Below are 16,244 nucleotides of genomic sequence, written 5' to 3'. Positions count from 1 at the left end.
GGTCTCCTTATTTTTCTTCCGCTAGTTGTTTCTCTGCTGCACTAGGCTGCTGTGTTTGCGTGGATTGCATGGTGTGAATCCAGGGAGCTGCTCTGCAATGCACAGGATGACTCTCCCATAGCGGAGCGGGGGTAGGAGCTAAAGACACCAATGGTCTGGGAGCGAAACACACCCAACCTCTAGGAGATCTTCTTACCTCACATTGAAATGTGATCTCCATCCATCTATCTATCCATCCACCCCTCCCTATCCCACCCCGACCCATCCATCCATATTACACTTTTCTTCTATCCATCCATCCTTCGTCCATGAAATACAGCAAAACTCAACCAGAGACAGAACCATCTAACTAAGGTTGCATCCGGCTGTTGTACAGACAGGACAGTCGCTCTACCTGCTCATTGTATCATCTAACGCAACGTTAGTTTGTAGAAGGTCTCTCCCCCCAGCTGTATGCGCACGGCTTCTTACAATGTGATTTGGTGCAATTGCAGGGATACGTTTCTCGAACCTCCCTTTCTCTGCGGAAGGTTAGTTTCCCTCCTGGCCTGACATTGCCCTGGGCTCTGGGTTCCCTCAGTCCCTGTTCGGCTGTGTATGGTACAGAGCCTGTGCTGGTGTCGGTGGTAGTTGATCCCCTGGTGATGGACAAAAGTCAGGAGTCCCAGAAGCAATGTTCCCTCTAATTTTTCCCACCCATGTGCGGAATGAAGTTTGTTATGTGCACCAATATGGAGGTGATGTGTGACACATCACCTCTATATTGGTGAACATAACAAAATTCATGTGGTGGGGGTGGGGTTGAGGGGTTCGGAGTGTGGAAGGGGGCAGAGGGTTGGGGTGCAGGGGTGTGCGGGCTCCAGCTGGGAGTGTGGGCTCTGGGGTGGGGCTGGGGATGAGGGGCTTAGGGCTGGGGCAGAGGGTTGAGTGTAGGGGATGAAGGTTTGGGCTGTGGGTGTAGCCTGATTTGGGGTGTGTTAGTAGTGTTAATTTAATGTATCCACTTAATTTAATTTTATTTAAATACATTTTTAATTAATTAATAAGTTTAATAATTTTACTAATTATTATTGTGGATATTAACTAGTATGGGTTTTGGCTCGCCAATTTGTTTGATCAGAAGATAAAGTTCGTCCTGAATCAGGCTTCACAGAGTTTATAAAAGGAACTTCGGGGGTATGACAGGAAGTTTACACTGAGACAGATATAGTCATAAAGACCTTTTTATTAAAATCAATGAAGATAGTAAGCAAATGGTAAAACAGTTAGAATTACAGAGTTACAAATATCACAGTTCTTTAAGATATAGATATAGATATATGAATATAAGATTATAAGCTGCAAAATTGATTTAATACTCACACCCTGTTTTGATAACCCGGTGTTGGGAGATGTGATACCATGCCTATGGCAATTTCCGTTTTCACACCTCTGGCAGAGGAAGCTAATGCAGAGCTGTTTACTCTCTTTTAATTTAACTCTAAGCTGTACTAAAATAAAATATAAGGGAGATCAAATCCCTATTTAACTTACAATTTGAAAAGAAATAGAAATATGGCCTATTAATAGTTAATAGCCGTGGTAGATGGGTAGCATCAATACGTAGTTGAGGCAATGAAGAGTAGACAGGAGCAGATAGGTGGGTAGATTGCCTGCCTAATGGTGAGCTGCTTCTCCTTTTTATAGGGCATTAGTCGGAAATCCTTCCTCTTATGCCCAAATTTCATTCTTCCCCCACGGAAATGTTAGGGTACACTTACTCCATAGGCTAGTATGTATGTGCGTATGGATGACAGGTATGTACGCATTTGTGGTGTATCTGTTAGAATTGTGGGCAAAACCCCCCTTTTTTACCCTTTATTGCTATTGGTTCAGGTAAAGGTCTCTAGACATCTGTGTGGGTGTTTTGTCTAATTTTACTTTTCTGTGCTCCTAAGTCACGTGGACCCTTTAACACCTCCCCCCCCCCCCGCCCCCACAGTGAAGCTCTACATAGCCGCTTTCCTAGCCGCCTCAGACACTCTCCCCGTGCTCCACCCCAACAGCCGAGATCAGCTGAGACAGTCCCTGGCAGCCCCCAGCTTTGAATGCCGGGGGAACAAGAGTCTGGGGATCCTTAGTGCTGGGCAGGGGCCCTGACTGCAGTTTCCTTCCCCTCTTTGGTACAATGGGGCCCAGGGCTATTAGGCATTTGCCCAGGTGCTGGCTAGTTTTCTTTGGGCTCGGGGCAGTGCTGAGTTCTTTGGAGCTGGCGGTGTGTCACTGAGTCAGGTGTTTCGAGCGGCTGCACACACCCCTAGGGGAGATGGCAGGCAGTGTTTATGAATTGAGACAGAAAGAAAAGGGGAAAGAGAAGGTGAGAGAGAGAAAGGAAGGGAGGAGAAGGCAAGCGAGAAGCATGTTTTCCAGCTGAGATGTGACGTGCGATCAAAGCTCAGTGAAGCGGAATAGCACAGGAAGGCAATTTCCGACAGCCGGCGATGCAGAGGAGAAGGCTCTCGCGCCAGCAGTCATGAAGGAAGTCGGCGGTGGACAGATGGAGGGGAACAGAGAGAAACAAACTCCATCAGTTTGGCTGGAACAAGTGGGGGTGTTTTAAAGCAGAAGGCGGTACCCAGAGACCTGGAAGAGCTTTTGCTGCTGGTGCTGATACTGCTCTGGGTGGACAGCAGCACCCTGGAATGTGAGGAGAGGCCAGAGATGGAGGCTGGGATGCGATTTGGGGCTGAGATGGAGCTGGGGCAGGGATCGCAACAGGCTGAGTTTTCAGACCAGGAGCCCTTTGGAGAGCAGAATTCGGGACACTTCACTAAACCCCTCGGGATAAACCCACTCTGTCCTTTGCAGAGCTCCCCCCATACGAGCCAGCCCCTGGGCTATCAAGAGGGGCAGCTGGGGTTTCAGTGTGGCAACCTGGAGCGGCTGGAGATGACCTGCTGTTTTTGCTGGACCGCTGCCTCTGGCACTGGCACCACTGTGGTGTTAAAGCCTGGTGACCAAATGTCACTATCCCCATTGGGCAGCTGGGGAAACTGAGGCACAGAGCGGGTCAGTGATTTGCCCAAGGTCACCCAGCAAGTTGCTGGTGGAGTCGGGATTAGAACCCAGGACTCGTGGCTCCCCACATCGACCATTAGGCCACAGCTGCCTTGTGGGGAGTGGGATCTTGTACTATGATCATCTGATCTCATGCCCATGGCCTGTGCCTGGCACACCCCCTCTGTCCATACAGGCAGGTCAGGTCTCTGCTCCCCCCTCTGCCCCACGCCGCCCAGTGAGTCAGTGTGCCAACCACAGCAGCTCCTGGCTGCTCCCCAGCGAACGCTACCGAACGAGACGGTGCAATGAGACAAGACAACGCTTACGTGGGCGTGGCGGGGGCTTTTCCCCACAAGCTGTGATCCTGGCTGATCAGCACTATGGAGTGTTTGCTCAGCTTGTTCCAAAAGTTATTGGGAGCCTTTGCTCCGACGCAGACACCTGGGGCTCCTGGTGGGGAAGGCAGCGTGTGAGCTACAGGGAAGATGGGGTTAGGGCTCTAGCTAAGGAGACGGAAGGTCCAGGTTCAATTCCCTGCCCCAGGCTCCCTGGGGAAGTCACGCTGGGCCTCAGATCCCCGTCAGAACCTAGCCCTGCCTTACCGCCCGGCGGGTGCGAAGACTGGGATCTGTGAATTGCTTCGAGATCTGCTGACAAGAAGAGCTAGGAGGTGTTATTACTGCAGGTCCCATGCCCAGGGATGCACCCGCCGAGCAGCGTTTGGCTACTTGAGCGGGTGTCGTGCTGTCAGTTGTGTGTCTGTGGCCCCTGTCGCGGAGCGGAGAGTTCCCACTCTTGCCAAGAGCTTTTCTCTCCTGATAGCCTCCTTTGCTGCACCTCCCCCTCGGGAGGGCTCTGATCCCCACTTCCCTCCAGACAGGGAGGGACTCGCGGGGACTTGGGGCAGCAATATCGTCTTTCGAAGGTCTCCCCCACCCTAACCTACCCTATTCCTTCCTTCCCTTCCTCCCACCCCACCCTGGTCGGCCCCGCTCTATGACCCCAAACCAAACATGCCCAGCCAGCTCAAACCCTTTGCCCCCTGCCGTAGACCTGCTGCAGCCAGGGGGCTCTCAGGCCCAGTGTGGTGGCAACCAGAGCCCCAGGTGAAGCAGGAGGGACCGGATTCCATCATGTAACCCTTGCCGGTGGAGCTGAGCATGGGGGAGGGAGGCTCTCTTCTGGATCATCCTCGCTGGCATGTACTGACTTGGTAGCACTCCTCCACCCTCACTACAGCATGCAGCTCCCCTGAGCCGGCCCAGCGAGTGGGCTTACTCTAACACACATAACACCCAACTGCAGGAGAGCCCTGAGCCGGGCTGCAGATCCAAGAGATCCCTGGGCTGTAGTGGTGAACAGTGGGGGAAATGCCACCAGTTCCGCACAGCAGTGGCTCCTCCCTGTGGCCGAGCAGCCCCGAAGAGCTCAGCAGGTCTCCTGGGCCTGCTCCCTCCCTCCCGTCCCTGGGGCTTCTGTTCCCACTGAGCAGCTACGGGGCGTGCTTTGCCTGCAGGATTCTGCAGACAATACCCGCCTCTCCATCATCTTCTTCCGACGTTTCCGGGTGATGAGGTTGGTGAAGCTGTTGAGCCGGGGGGAAGGAGTCAGGACCCTGCTCTGGACCTTCATCAAGTCCTTCCAGGTGCGTATGGACCAATCCCCAGTGTGGCTGGGCAACTGGCTTTGAAGATGGGACCTTCATCCCCAAAGCACAGGCCTCTCTACTGCTCAAGAGCTCCATTAGCCGGTAGCAGCAGCAGGCTGTTAACCTCGATATGGACTGGTCACTAGCTTGCACGCACTTGACATGTATGTTACCCAAGCATCTAGGAGTTCAGGAGGAGCCAAGAAGGGCTTCCCAGATGCTCATTCATACTGGTGTCAGCATGTCTCAGAGCCTCAGTTGGCCCCATATTCCCCAGACCAGATCAGTAAGATCGCCAGCTCCCTTGGACAGGAACTTCCAGGACTGGAGGGGTGCTGAGGGTGCTCTCCAGCACCTCAGTCGTAGGCACCTGTTTGTGCTGAGATTGTGCATGTCCCTTTCTCCCTGTCCCCCCCCCCCACCCCCCCCAGTGCTTGTCCTAGCTGCAGGGGCAGGGAGCTCCCTGTGCAGGCTGTGGAGTGAGTGACAGCAGCAGGAATGCTGGAGAACGGGTGTTTTTAGTGGCAGCTTCCAGCCCCAGCCAGCAGCAGACAGCCTCACTCTCCGGCCAGCTGCCCCGCTGGACCCCTGGCTGGCACCAGAGCTTGGTAGCTCCAGCCCGGAGAACTCCTACTCCTAAAGCAGGTGGGATCCACAGCGGGGATAGGCTGCTCCCTCTCAGCTCCACTCCCACATGAGCCCTGGACCCTTTGTCTCACAGGCCCTGCCCTACGTGGCATTGCTGATCGTGATGCTGTTCTTCATCTACGCTGTGATCGGGATGCAGGTAAGGAGGTGGGGACAGCGCTGGGGCCCTGGCTGGCAGGGCGTGGGAGAGCCAGGATCCAGGGAGCAGGGGTCACCCCTCGGGCACTCCTGCCGCACGACAGATACAACCCCACTGTCTTTCCACCAGGGGGGTCTCAGAGTGCTCTGCAGTCACTAGTGAATCAAGCCCCAGCAGCCTCCCTGCCAGGGGGAGGCCACTGTTATTATCCCCATTCCGCTGATGGGGAAACTGAGGCACAGAGCTGTCAAACTCCTCCGGCTTCACACAGCAAGTCAGTCGCAGAGCTGGGAACACACCTTGGGCCCCTGACTCCCAGCGCTGTGCCCAGTCCACAAGGTCATCCTGCCAGGCCAGCCCTTTCCCTGTGGTGCCAGGCTATTGGCTGGAAAGGAGCCAGCGGGAGCAGTGGTGAGGCCAGGAGCGGGAGCACGTGGGGTGGAGGGTAGCGATGAATGCCTATGGCAGGGCGTTCCTCTGCAGGGCAGCTGGGACCTGAGCATGTCATTCACAGATGTTTGGGAAAATCGCCCTGGTGGATGGAACCCAAATCAACCGGAACAACAACTTCCAGACCTTCCCACAAGCCATCCTGCTGCTCTTCAGGTCTGTGTAGGCCCCACCCCTTCCTCATCCCACCTCATCCCTTCCCATTCCATCCCCTGGGGGTGCCCGGTACAGCCAGCCTGGGGGCATTTGTAATGCAGAGCCACTGCTGGGGGAAGCCAGCCTGACTTCCTCGAGGAGCGAAGACCCCAGGCTAGTCCCTCACTCCCACGGGTCATTAAAGGGCCCCTCATATGTGCCATGAGGTTGCACTGGATCACAATGCACCAGTCCATGGTGGTGCAACACAAGGGCCTGGGTCTCCCTACACGGAAGCAACAATGAGGTGTAACCATCCTGGCACTGTCATCCTGGCCATCCCCAGGAGCTGGACCCAGCACCTCCAGAGCTGAACATGGAGCTTGTGCTGCGGGGCTACGATCCAGAGCCTCAAAGATATTTCGGCATCACACGCGGCCCCTGAAATCGGTGGCATCGAAATACCTTTGAGGATCTGGGCGTAAGTCCCGCAGCTGGCACGGGCTCGTCCTAGCCGCTGGGGACCTGGCACAGAGGGGGAAGTATGGCTCGCTGACCAGCCGGTTACGGTTGCAACAGGTTCCAGGGAAAATACAGGCCACAACCTGACCCCACAGTATGTGTGCCTTAGGGCCCACACTGGGCTCCCCAGAACTCGCCCAAAGAAGACGCATGAGCCCTGTTGGGGATGCCCACAGAGCCCCAGCCCATCAGTGGTGCCTGACTCACACGTCAGAGGTCAGCTGGGCTTGGTGCTGAACGCAAGGCCAAGCTGGAGCAGAGTGGGTCGGAAAGTTTTAGTTTTTCCACCACCCAAAGACGCTGTTGGGCTGAAATTGCAAAGTTTCTTGGGAACGTGTTGATTTCAACACCAGTTCTGATGGAAACGTTTCCAAATGATTTGAATCAAAACTTTAAAAATGTTTAATTCCTCGTCAGCTTAGGTTAGGTTTGTTTCCACGTTGTGGAAATGAAGTGGTGTGTTCTCCATGCAGTAGTTCTACTAGACAGGCTGTGAAACACTCTCCGGCTTGGATTGGCTGCCCATCGTGTATCGATGTAAGGACCAAATTGTCCCTAACATTCGATGTTTCAGAAATGAAATACTTTTGACTGGAGCCCTGACTTCCACTCCTCTGTTCTAACCGCTAGACATCACTCTTCTCCCAGATCCAGGGATTGAACCCAGGAGTCCTGACTCAGTCCCCTGTTTTACCTGCTGCATCGTACTCCCCTCCCCGAGCGGGGGCTAGGACCCAGGAGTCCGGACGCCTAGTCCCCTGCCCATCCACAGCTGGGACTAGCACCCAATAATATTGATTCTCGGCCCCTGCTGTAACCACTAGCTCCTGCTCCCTTCCAGCTAATCTCATCCCATACTTCCTGGGCAGGGCAGCCCTTCCCTGCAGAGCCTAGCTGGCATTCTCCCTTTCTCCCTAGGTGTGCAACAGGCGAGGCCTGGCAGGAGATCCTGCTGGCCTGCAGCTACGGGGAAAAGTGTGACCCCGAGTCTGACTGGACCCCAGGGGAGGAGTACACCTGTGGCACAGGCTTCGCCTACTTCTACTTCATCAGCTTCTACATGCTCTGCGCCTTCCTGGTACGGCTCCTGATTCCGGATCCCCTGGTGTTTAGCTCCCGGTCCCTTCATTGTCTTAACAGGAGAAGGGTGAAAGTGGAGGCCATAGGATTGTGCCAGCCGGGGACCAACCAGAGAGCAAATGCCAAGGCTTTCTCCCATGAGCTCTCCCGTGTCACCCCAGGTCCGGGGCAGTCCAGAGCAGTCCAGCAGGGTCCAAAGGGTTCAGGGTGTTCTGCAATGCGCAGCTGCCACCCCCCTTCCTGCGAGGCTGAGGGTATAGCACGCTTCATTCGCCAGTGGCAGAAGGAAGGCTGGGAAGAAAAACACCAGTGCTGCTCCAGAACTCAGTCACCAGGAGGCGCTGTCCTCCACCCTCCAGAGCCCACCCCCTGGCAAGCCACTGAGCTACCCCCAGTCATGCTGGAGGGGTTGACATGAATGGGCTGCCATGTGGATTGAGGACAAATGTCAGCATCCGTCTTGCGGGGGCGAGGGGAGGATTCGCCTGTGGTTGTCACAGGTTTTACTGGCTGGGTATGAAATATTTCCAGGGAGCTAAGGTCTGTTCCCTGCCCAACGGTAGCTGCAGACTCTGCTGGCTTCAGGAAACCCTCTCTGCTTGGCCCTCACTCAGCCCCTGCATGAGGGGATCCATCCACTGACCCTTTTCACCCTCTTTTTTCAGCCTGGGATCCTGTGGGGCACATGGGTCCTGGGTTGGGTCTTGCTCTGGTGAGAGCGAGGCATGTAAAAACGACCCTCTAGTGTGTTCTCCATGCAGTAGTTCTACTAGACAGGCTGTGAAACGCTCTCCGGCTTGGATTGGCTGCCCATCGCGTATCGATGTAAGGACCAAATTCTCCCTAATCCACACAGCAGGCCTGGTCCCTGCACGATGGGTCCCCCAGGGAGAAGACAGAGAATGTCTGAACGAGGATATCGGGGCTGAGATCTAGCAGGCAGGTTGGAGAGGAGAATTTTGTACAAAGTGTGTAATTTGTCAGAGGAGACCAACCAGTAGCAGTTTAGAGCACAGGGAAGATAGCAGGGCACCAGGCCGTGCGCTGTCATTTTATATACGTCCTTCACATTTGGAGACCTCATGTCCTGCCCTCTCTGGTGCATTGTGGGACAGACGCTCAGCTGACTTCAATGGGAGCTGCTTTGTGCCAGCTGAGGATCTGGCTCCGCATCTGGTCCCCTTCACGGACGCTCCTCTCTTGCCAGATTATCAACCTCTTTGTCGCTGTCAGCAGGGACAACTTGGACTACCTCACGCGGGACGGGTCCATCCTGGGTCCTCACCATCTGGACGAATTCAAAAGAATCTGGGCAGAATACGACCCGGAAGCCAAGTGAGTGAGCACTGGTCTGTGGCTGGCCTGGGTCTGAGTGGCAGCCAGGGAGGCCAGCGGATTATTTCCTTAAAAGGCTGAGAGAAGTTAGCACAGCTGGAAGGTGCTGGATTGGCAGCCTGTGGGACTGAAGTCCCCTATTTATCCACAGCTCAGCCATAGCACGGGTAGCGTCAATACCAAGGACTGTGGCAGATTCTCCAGTGCTGGCAATTTTTAAATCAAGCCTGTACGTTTTTCAAGATGTGCATTAGTTCAAAAGGAATTATTTGGGGCAAGTTCTCTGGCCGGTATTATACAGGAGCGTTGACCAGTTCTATTCCCCGCTACCCAGAACGCACAGGTTCACAGACAGGCCCTTGAGCTTGAAAAAGAATGTCATTTCTTCACTGCTTCAGTGAGTGATCAGGCCACCGAAACAGGGCCAAACAGGCGCACCCCCAGGTTCAGGTATTCGCCTTGAATACATTGTTACAAAGTTATTCATTATATACTGTATAAACACTTTCCTGCCTAGCAGAGATTAGCTGGCTAAGTCAGTTGTTTCCTGATGAGGTTGCTGACCAAGATGTTCACCTGATCCAACTGCTGACCCAATTGTTAAGCTGATCAGGTTGCTGGCTCATCTTTTCGCCCAGCTGTTCTCCCTCCCTGCCAGACCATGTCCCAACACCAAAAATATACATGCTACATGTTACATATCCTACAAGGAGGTCAGACTGGATGAGCACAGTGGGCTCTTATGGCTCTAAAGCCCTGCTGAGATGATCATCCAAGGTGCTAGTTATAACAGTGGCTTTCTGAGACCTGTTAAGAACTGGCCTGAGACACACCAACTCATTTAACGCAGGCCCCCAAACTGCCCCCAGCTGGATTCTAGACTTGGGAGCTTCCAGTCCCCAGTGACATAATATGTCAGCACTGTAGTGTCATTCTACAATGGCCTGCAATATGAAACCCCATCAGTTCCAAAATTATCTGTCTACCTACATACTTCTCTGCCCCCCATCTCTGTAGTGCCTGGGGGCCTTGCCTACATTAATGAATCTACCCTCGCGCCAGTCTGTGCAGCACAGAAGTGTCCATGTTGGAGATGGAGTGTAGCAGTGCGGGACTCACCCCTGCGGCGCCTCCTGCTGGTTGTCCTCGGGAATTAGCTCTGCCAGCCTTGGAGCGTCCTCTGCAGGCTGGTGATCCGCCTTGCCACTGGCCCTGTGTCCCTCCCAGGACCCCGGTGCCCCTTTCTCTGGGTGCTGCCCCCTGGCAGTACCCCACAGTTCTGGGTCTCCCCCTCCCAGGGGAACCCCCACCCACTATCCCCACTTCGCCTCAGTCTTGGCTACTGCCCAGTCTCCATCTAGCCCCCGTTCACTGGGGCAGACTGCAGTATCAGCCACTCATCACAGGCAAAGGGGTTCGGACCTGCTGCCTCTGCCTACCCACGGGCTGCCCCCTGCAACCCAGTACCTAATAGGCCTTACCAGGCCTGCAGCCTGGGGCTTTCCTAGGCCGGAGCCTCCCCGGCTCCCTTGGCCTTTCCCCAGCTCTGCTCCACTCCAGATACCTTGTTAACCTCCCTGCAGCCAGGCCCTTCTCTCTCTGAATGCAGAAAGAGACTCCTGAGCTCCTGGCTCCCAGCCTCTTATACAGGCCAGCTGTGGCCTGATTGGGGTGTGGCTCAGCTACGGCCACTTCCCCAATCAGCCCGGCTTTTAGAGCTGCAGCCCTCTCCAGGGCTGCTTTTACCCCTGCAGCCCTCCTTCAGGGCTGATTTCAAGCCCTTCAGGGCAGGAGCGGGTGTCCACCCCGCTACATGGAGAAACTGAAGTACAGACAGACTTAAAGCCCAGCTTTTTCAAGGTTTTTGGCATTGCTGCACTGAGTTTTGCAATGCCTAATTGATTTAGGAGCCTAAGGTTCATTTTCAAAAGAGATTTAGGCCGTGAAGAGCCAAAAATCCCATTGCCAGCATCTATATCCCTTTGGAAACGAGCCTTTGGCTCCTGAATCAGTTCGGTGTTGCATCACTCAGCGGAGCAACGTCTGATACCGTTAAAATCTGGGCCTAAGTGACTTCCCCAAGGTCACACAGGCAGTCAGTGGCTGAGCCACAGATCGGACCTTGAGCTCCTGCCCCCCAAGCCAATTAACTCCCCACCCCCAGCCAGGGTTTTCAATTCTACCACTGGAGCAGATGGGTAAAGCACAGCTGTCTCTTGACTCCTGCAGGGGAAGAATCAAACATCTGGATGTGGTGACCCTGCTGAGACGCATCCAGCCTCCCCTGGGCTTTGGGAAGTTCTGTCCGCACCGTGTGGCTTGCAAGGTAACAACCCCTTTGCAAAGGGAAAGGTTCCATGATTGACATGCTGGACGGCTCTATCCCAGTCCCGGCCCCCTCCCTCCAGCACACCCTGCAGCCTCTGGGTTCCCCAGCTCCCACCGAAAGGGGCTGGGGAGAAATCCAGGGTTGGTTTTGTGTATCCTCATGATCTGATATCAAGTGTTTAATGGAGAAGGAGGCTTTTGGGGGGAGCGAGACAATTTAAACGGGCGGACACACTTCAGGTTTCCTGAATTATAATCCCCCATGGTACAGTCAGTCCAATACAAGGCAGAGGCCCCCACCTCTGAGAAGACCCCGAAGCTCTTGGTCAGACACAAATCTCAGCTAGAGATGGGTCCAAGCTGCACGGCTCAGCTCTAGTGTCCCCATGTTCAGGTCTGGGGTTGGGGACCAGGCCCTTCTTCAGCTTCGGTGGGTCCCATTGTAGCTGCATGAAAGCTCTTATGGTGGGAGTCCAAACTCCTCAGCGGGGAACGTGTACCGTTGTCCGCAAGGGGCAGCTCTCCAAAAGCCGGGGGCTGCAGAGGGAGCAGGGAGAGTGGGCGGCACTTCTTCCTGCACCCGCTCATTCTCCACAGAGCATGGGAGACATTTCTGACTCATGCCATCAAAGCGTTAACAAAGCCACCCAGTTCCTGGGTCGGAGTTCAAGGCAGTTTTGCCATTTTAAACCAGCTGTGGATTCTGGAGCACTGGGTGAAATGGCATGTTATCAAAAGGCCATGCGGTCTTATCCCAGAATCCTTTGGGTTGGACGGGCTCTCTAGTGGATCCTCTAGTGCACCCCGCTGCCTTTGTGGTTGAATGGATTTCACTGATCCCATCCCTGATAGAAGGATGTCTTGGTCCTGCTTTGAGCAGGGGGTGGGACTAGATGGCCTCCTGAGGTCCCTTCCAACCCTGATATTCTATGATTCTATGTCTTCCCAATTCCCTCACCTTCGACATCTCCACTGGTGAGGCCACACCTGCCATATGCAGCCTGCCGAATAACCCAACCCGTCTGAGAGTTATAACCTTTAACCTGACTGTTCCCATGCAGCCTATGCCTCCGTGGTCTGTCTTTGCTGACTGGTGAGCTGTGCTCTGGAGAGCGTCCTTTGCACAAGTGCCGTGCAATAGAGACGGATCTCTGTTGTCATGAATATAAAGGGGACTCTCTCTAAGGGGGCTGCTGGACACAGATGGACCAGGAGGGTCTCTCTGGTTCCCTAGCTCTCAGACTGTGCTGCCATTGTCATGGCGCAGCATCTCCCTTAGGCCTGGCCTGAGCGGTCCTGCCGGGGTCTGCTGCCGGCCCTGTGCGTGGGAAGTGTGCTGGGGGTGAACGCAGTTGTCGTTTGTTGTGCAGCGCCTGGTGTGCATGAACATGCCTCTGAACAGCGATGGCACCATCACCTTCAACGCCACTCTCTTCGCTCTGGTGCGGACAGCCCTCAAGATCAAGATGGAAGGTGAGGGACACGCTCTGTCTGCTTTGGTGCCCTGCCCTGCCAGCATAGCGCTGGCTGGTGCATCTATAGAGACTGCCTCCAGAATGCTTCCCTAGCCCCACCCATGCAGGGGTCCCTCCCCAGCCATCAGCGTGAGATGTGAGTAATATCGGCTACCCTGGTGCATTTCATCTGGGCACCGAGGGCCAGATCCTTTGCTGCTGCAAATCAGCATGACTTGACTTCAAAGGAGAGACGCCTGTTTACACCTGCTGGGAACTTGGCCCCTTATAATTTAGCCTCACACCACCCATGTGAGGTAGGTGAGGGTTGTGTAGGGATCCTTTCACCCATCCACAGAATGCTGCCTTCTTCTTTGAGGAGTGTCCCTGGCGGTGCTCCACCCCGAGCACCTTTGATTGGAGATGTTCACTAGCAGTGCCTGTTCGTCCCATGCGTGCACTCCAGACATCCCCGGGCTCCGTACTGAGGGTATATAGAGCTGCCCAGGCAAATTGCCTTCGATTCCTTCTCAACTACCCGCTGGCCTGAGACAGAGCGTCAAGCTTGCCCGCTTCCGCTTTGCTCTAGCTTAGCCTCGAGTTCCTAGTTCAAGGTTTAGTTTAGTTTACTTGCCTCTCTCCTTTATTTTATAATTGTCCCTCTTCGGTTAATTTGGGGAGGTTCTGCTTAATAGCCCCTTTTTTCCTCCTCCCCTTCCTGAGGGGTTTGCCTTGGGGATTGTCATCAACCTGGTGTGCCGGGATTCCTGGGATGCAAGCGCTGCCTTTCCCGCTGGGAATCGACCCTGGTCAGCGACGGACATTCCCAGTGTATCCGCTGTCTGGGACACGCCTCCAATTCCAGCCAACTCCAAGATCTGCTCAGCTTTTCAAAGCAGATCTAAAAACTCCTGGAGATTCAGCTTAGGATCCTCATGATGGAGCTCGCCGTCCAACCAGCTCAGGGTCCAGGCCCAAGAGACCCCCTGTACAGCCGCAGCCAAGTGAGCACAGTGCCCCTCAATCGCCGTACCCCGCTCGCCTAGGACTTTGCGGGTAGGAAGACAGAGCGCACTGCTAAAATTCCCAAGCGGAGTTCCGGCTCTCCTCCTGGATGGCCCACTTCAAACGACCCTCAGTCATCGTCAAGGTCGACCGTTTCAGAGACCTCCTGTCCCAGGTGTCAGGAATGAGGGCCTGCAGCTGAGCCTGGGACTAGCTAGTCTCCAGGCATAGCAAGCCCAGATGGGCTGCAGCAGGACCGCCTGACTGGCTGAAGGGAACCAGACAGTGTGCTTGTAAGCCCAGCAGCAGCAGCAGGTCACTGGCTGCTCAATGCTTCGCCCACAGCTGCAGTCACCCCAGGCCTATCTTGCTCCAGCCTTGTTCTGCCCACTCCCAGCCCTGCCCCAGCCTGATTCCTGTTTAAACCCAGTTTACTCTGGCTCTGGACTCTGACTCCTTCTTCCTGACTCTGGTTCTGCCCCTTGGCTCCGGACTAAAGCTCTGATCCTTGGTTCTGGTTCCCAGTCCCTCCTCGCTCTGGCTCCAACTAGTAGGCCGGGCTGCCCCAGTCCTGACACCAGGAAGGGCACCGCTGAGGGTCCATCCTTCTCCAGTATCAGGAGCTCATTGAAGACCCCGAGCTCCTCAAAGACCCACAATACCAAGCATTCCTCAGTGCCAAAGTTGTCCGCCATATCATCCAAGCATGACTGCTACAGAAACGACCCTAAACTCTCTGCCTCTAAAAAGTCTGTAGCATAAACAGAGTTTTCAATACCACCTCCGGTGCCTAAACATGTGACCCTGACAGCAACATCTGTTCCTCCGAGCTCAGCATCTTCAGTATCAGCGCTATTGACTAGACAGATACCACCAGAACAATCCGCATCCTCGGTGCTGACACTGGTCGCGTCAGAGCCCCATCCAGTCCAGGTTCACCCAGTACCACAGAAGTTTAGATTCTCCAAAGACTTGTTGGAGTCTGATGAGCCAGAATGGGTACCACATGGCTATCGGTAGTGAAATCTGCAGGGCCTCTGAGACCTTACTTTCCTCCGGTACCCCCGGGTTCTCCTGTACCACCTGTCCCAGGTGGAGAACCATCCTCACCTCCAATGTCTGCTCCTCCTCTGGACTGTGCTGAGGACTCCACTTCAGATTCTCAGCTATCTGTGCGGGGATCCCCTAGGTACCACCATAGCAGCATCTCTCCTGATACCTTTGTGACGGGCTGGACCCCCTGGGATGTCACCTGCTGTGCTGGGATTTCACTGAGTCAGACCATTCTGCCAGCCTGGGCCCCCCTTTACCTGGTCTTGCTGGGCTAGGCTACCCCATCTTTTCCGGCCCAGCACACAGGCAGGGCCACACCCACCTGCACAGAGAGACAGAGATCCGCTCTGGGAAGGCTCAGCTTAAGGAGCTTGCCACAGCACCCAGATGTCCACCCTCCCTTGGAGTACAAACCCGAAATTATATAAGATTCGCCTCTTCTCTCAGTGTGGAGGAGGGTGTGCACATCTCCCCCCGCCCAGTTAGAAATCACATCGACTGGGTTCTATTGTAAACCAGAAATAAATGTATTAACTAGAACAGGTGTATTTTAAGTAGTTAAGGAGGTAGCAGACAGAACAAAGCATATCTGCCCCAAGTGTTTTCTCCAAAGTCCTGGCAATAGTAGCTGTGCACAGGTGGGGAATAATCATCTTTCCTACCACGACAACTGGCTGTTCAAGGACCATTGTATGTCAAAGTCTTCTCTGCAATACAGAAGCCATCTGTAATGTCCACTTTGACTCCAGTTCAACAGATAAACTTCACGGGAGCATCTCTGAATGCCCTAACATCCAGAGCTTACCTTCCTTCCGACAGATTTCTGATACTGATGAGTCTTAGTGCCAAGATTCAAATAACCCCCTGACAACAGCAAGAAATTGCCTCCAACAGCGGGCTCATATGGCAGCTTGTACTTTCATAACACAACATGCCAGGTTACATCTTGCTGCTTCCAGGGTTGGCTCAGAATAGTCTATCACCCGAACGAACAAACAGTCTAGACAATCTGGTGTCTGGCCCTCATCACGTGCTACACTCGCTCAAGTGAAGGACCTGTCCAAAGTCCGTGCAGGAGTTCCTATCGCCCAGCCGCCTCCTACCATCGCCATAACTTTGGATGCCTCACTTGTGGGATGGGGAGTGCAGCTAATGGGACACACTGTCCAAGGGAAATGGTTGTCTCAAGAGTCTCTCCTGCACATCAACCTCCTAGAATTAGGAGCAGTCAGGAATGCCTGTATCCACTTCCCTCCCTTAAGCAAGGGCCAATCCATGAAGGTCATGACAGACAATGTAACCTGCATGTTCCACGTAAATCTCAGGGAGGGGCGAGATCCCCTTCTCTTTGTGCGGAAGCAATAAAGCTGTGGAATTGGTGTCAAGCCCCAGTCACATCCTCACAGCC

General features: G+C 54.3%; 1 pseudogene; it reads left to right on the top strand.

Annotated features, from left to right (window-relative positions):
• LOC135886967 (voltage-dependent L-type calcium channel subunit alpha-1S-like) overlaps nucleotides 1-16,244 on the top strand; it is a 55,327-nt pseudogene that overhangs the window by 19,571 nt on the left and 19,512 nt on the right.

The sequence above is a fragment of the Emys orbicularis genome, chromosome 12, assembly GCF_028017835.1.
Source record: "Emys orbicularis isolate rEmyOrb1 chromosome 12, rEmyOrb1.hap1, whole genome shotgun sequence".
NCBI lineage: Eukaryota > Metazoa > Chordata > Testudines > Emydidae > Emys > Emys orbicularis.
This window is presented reverse-complemented; position numbering and strand designations above follow the sequence as displayed.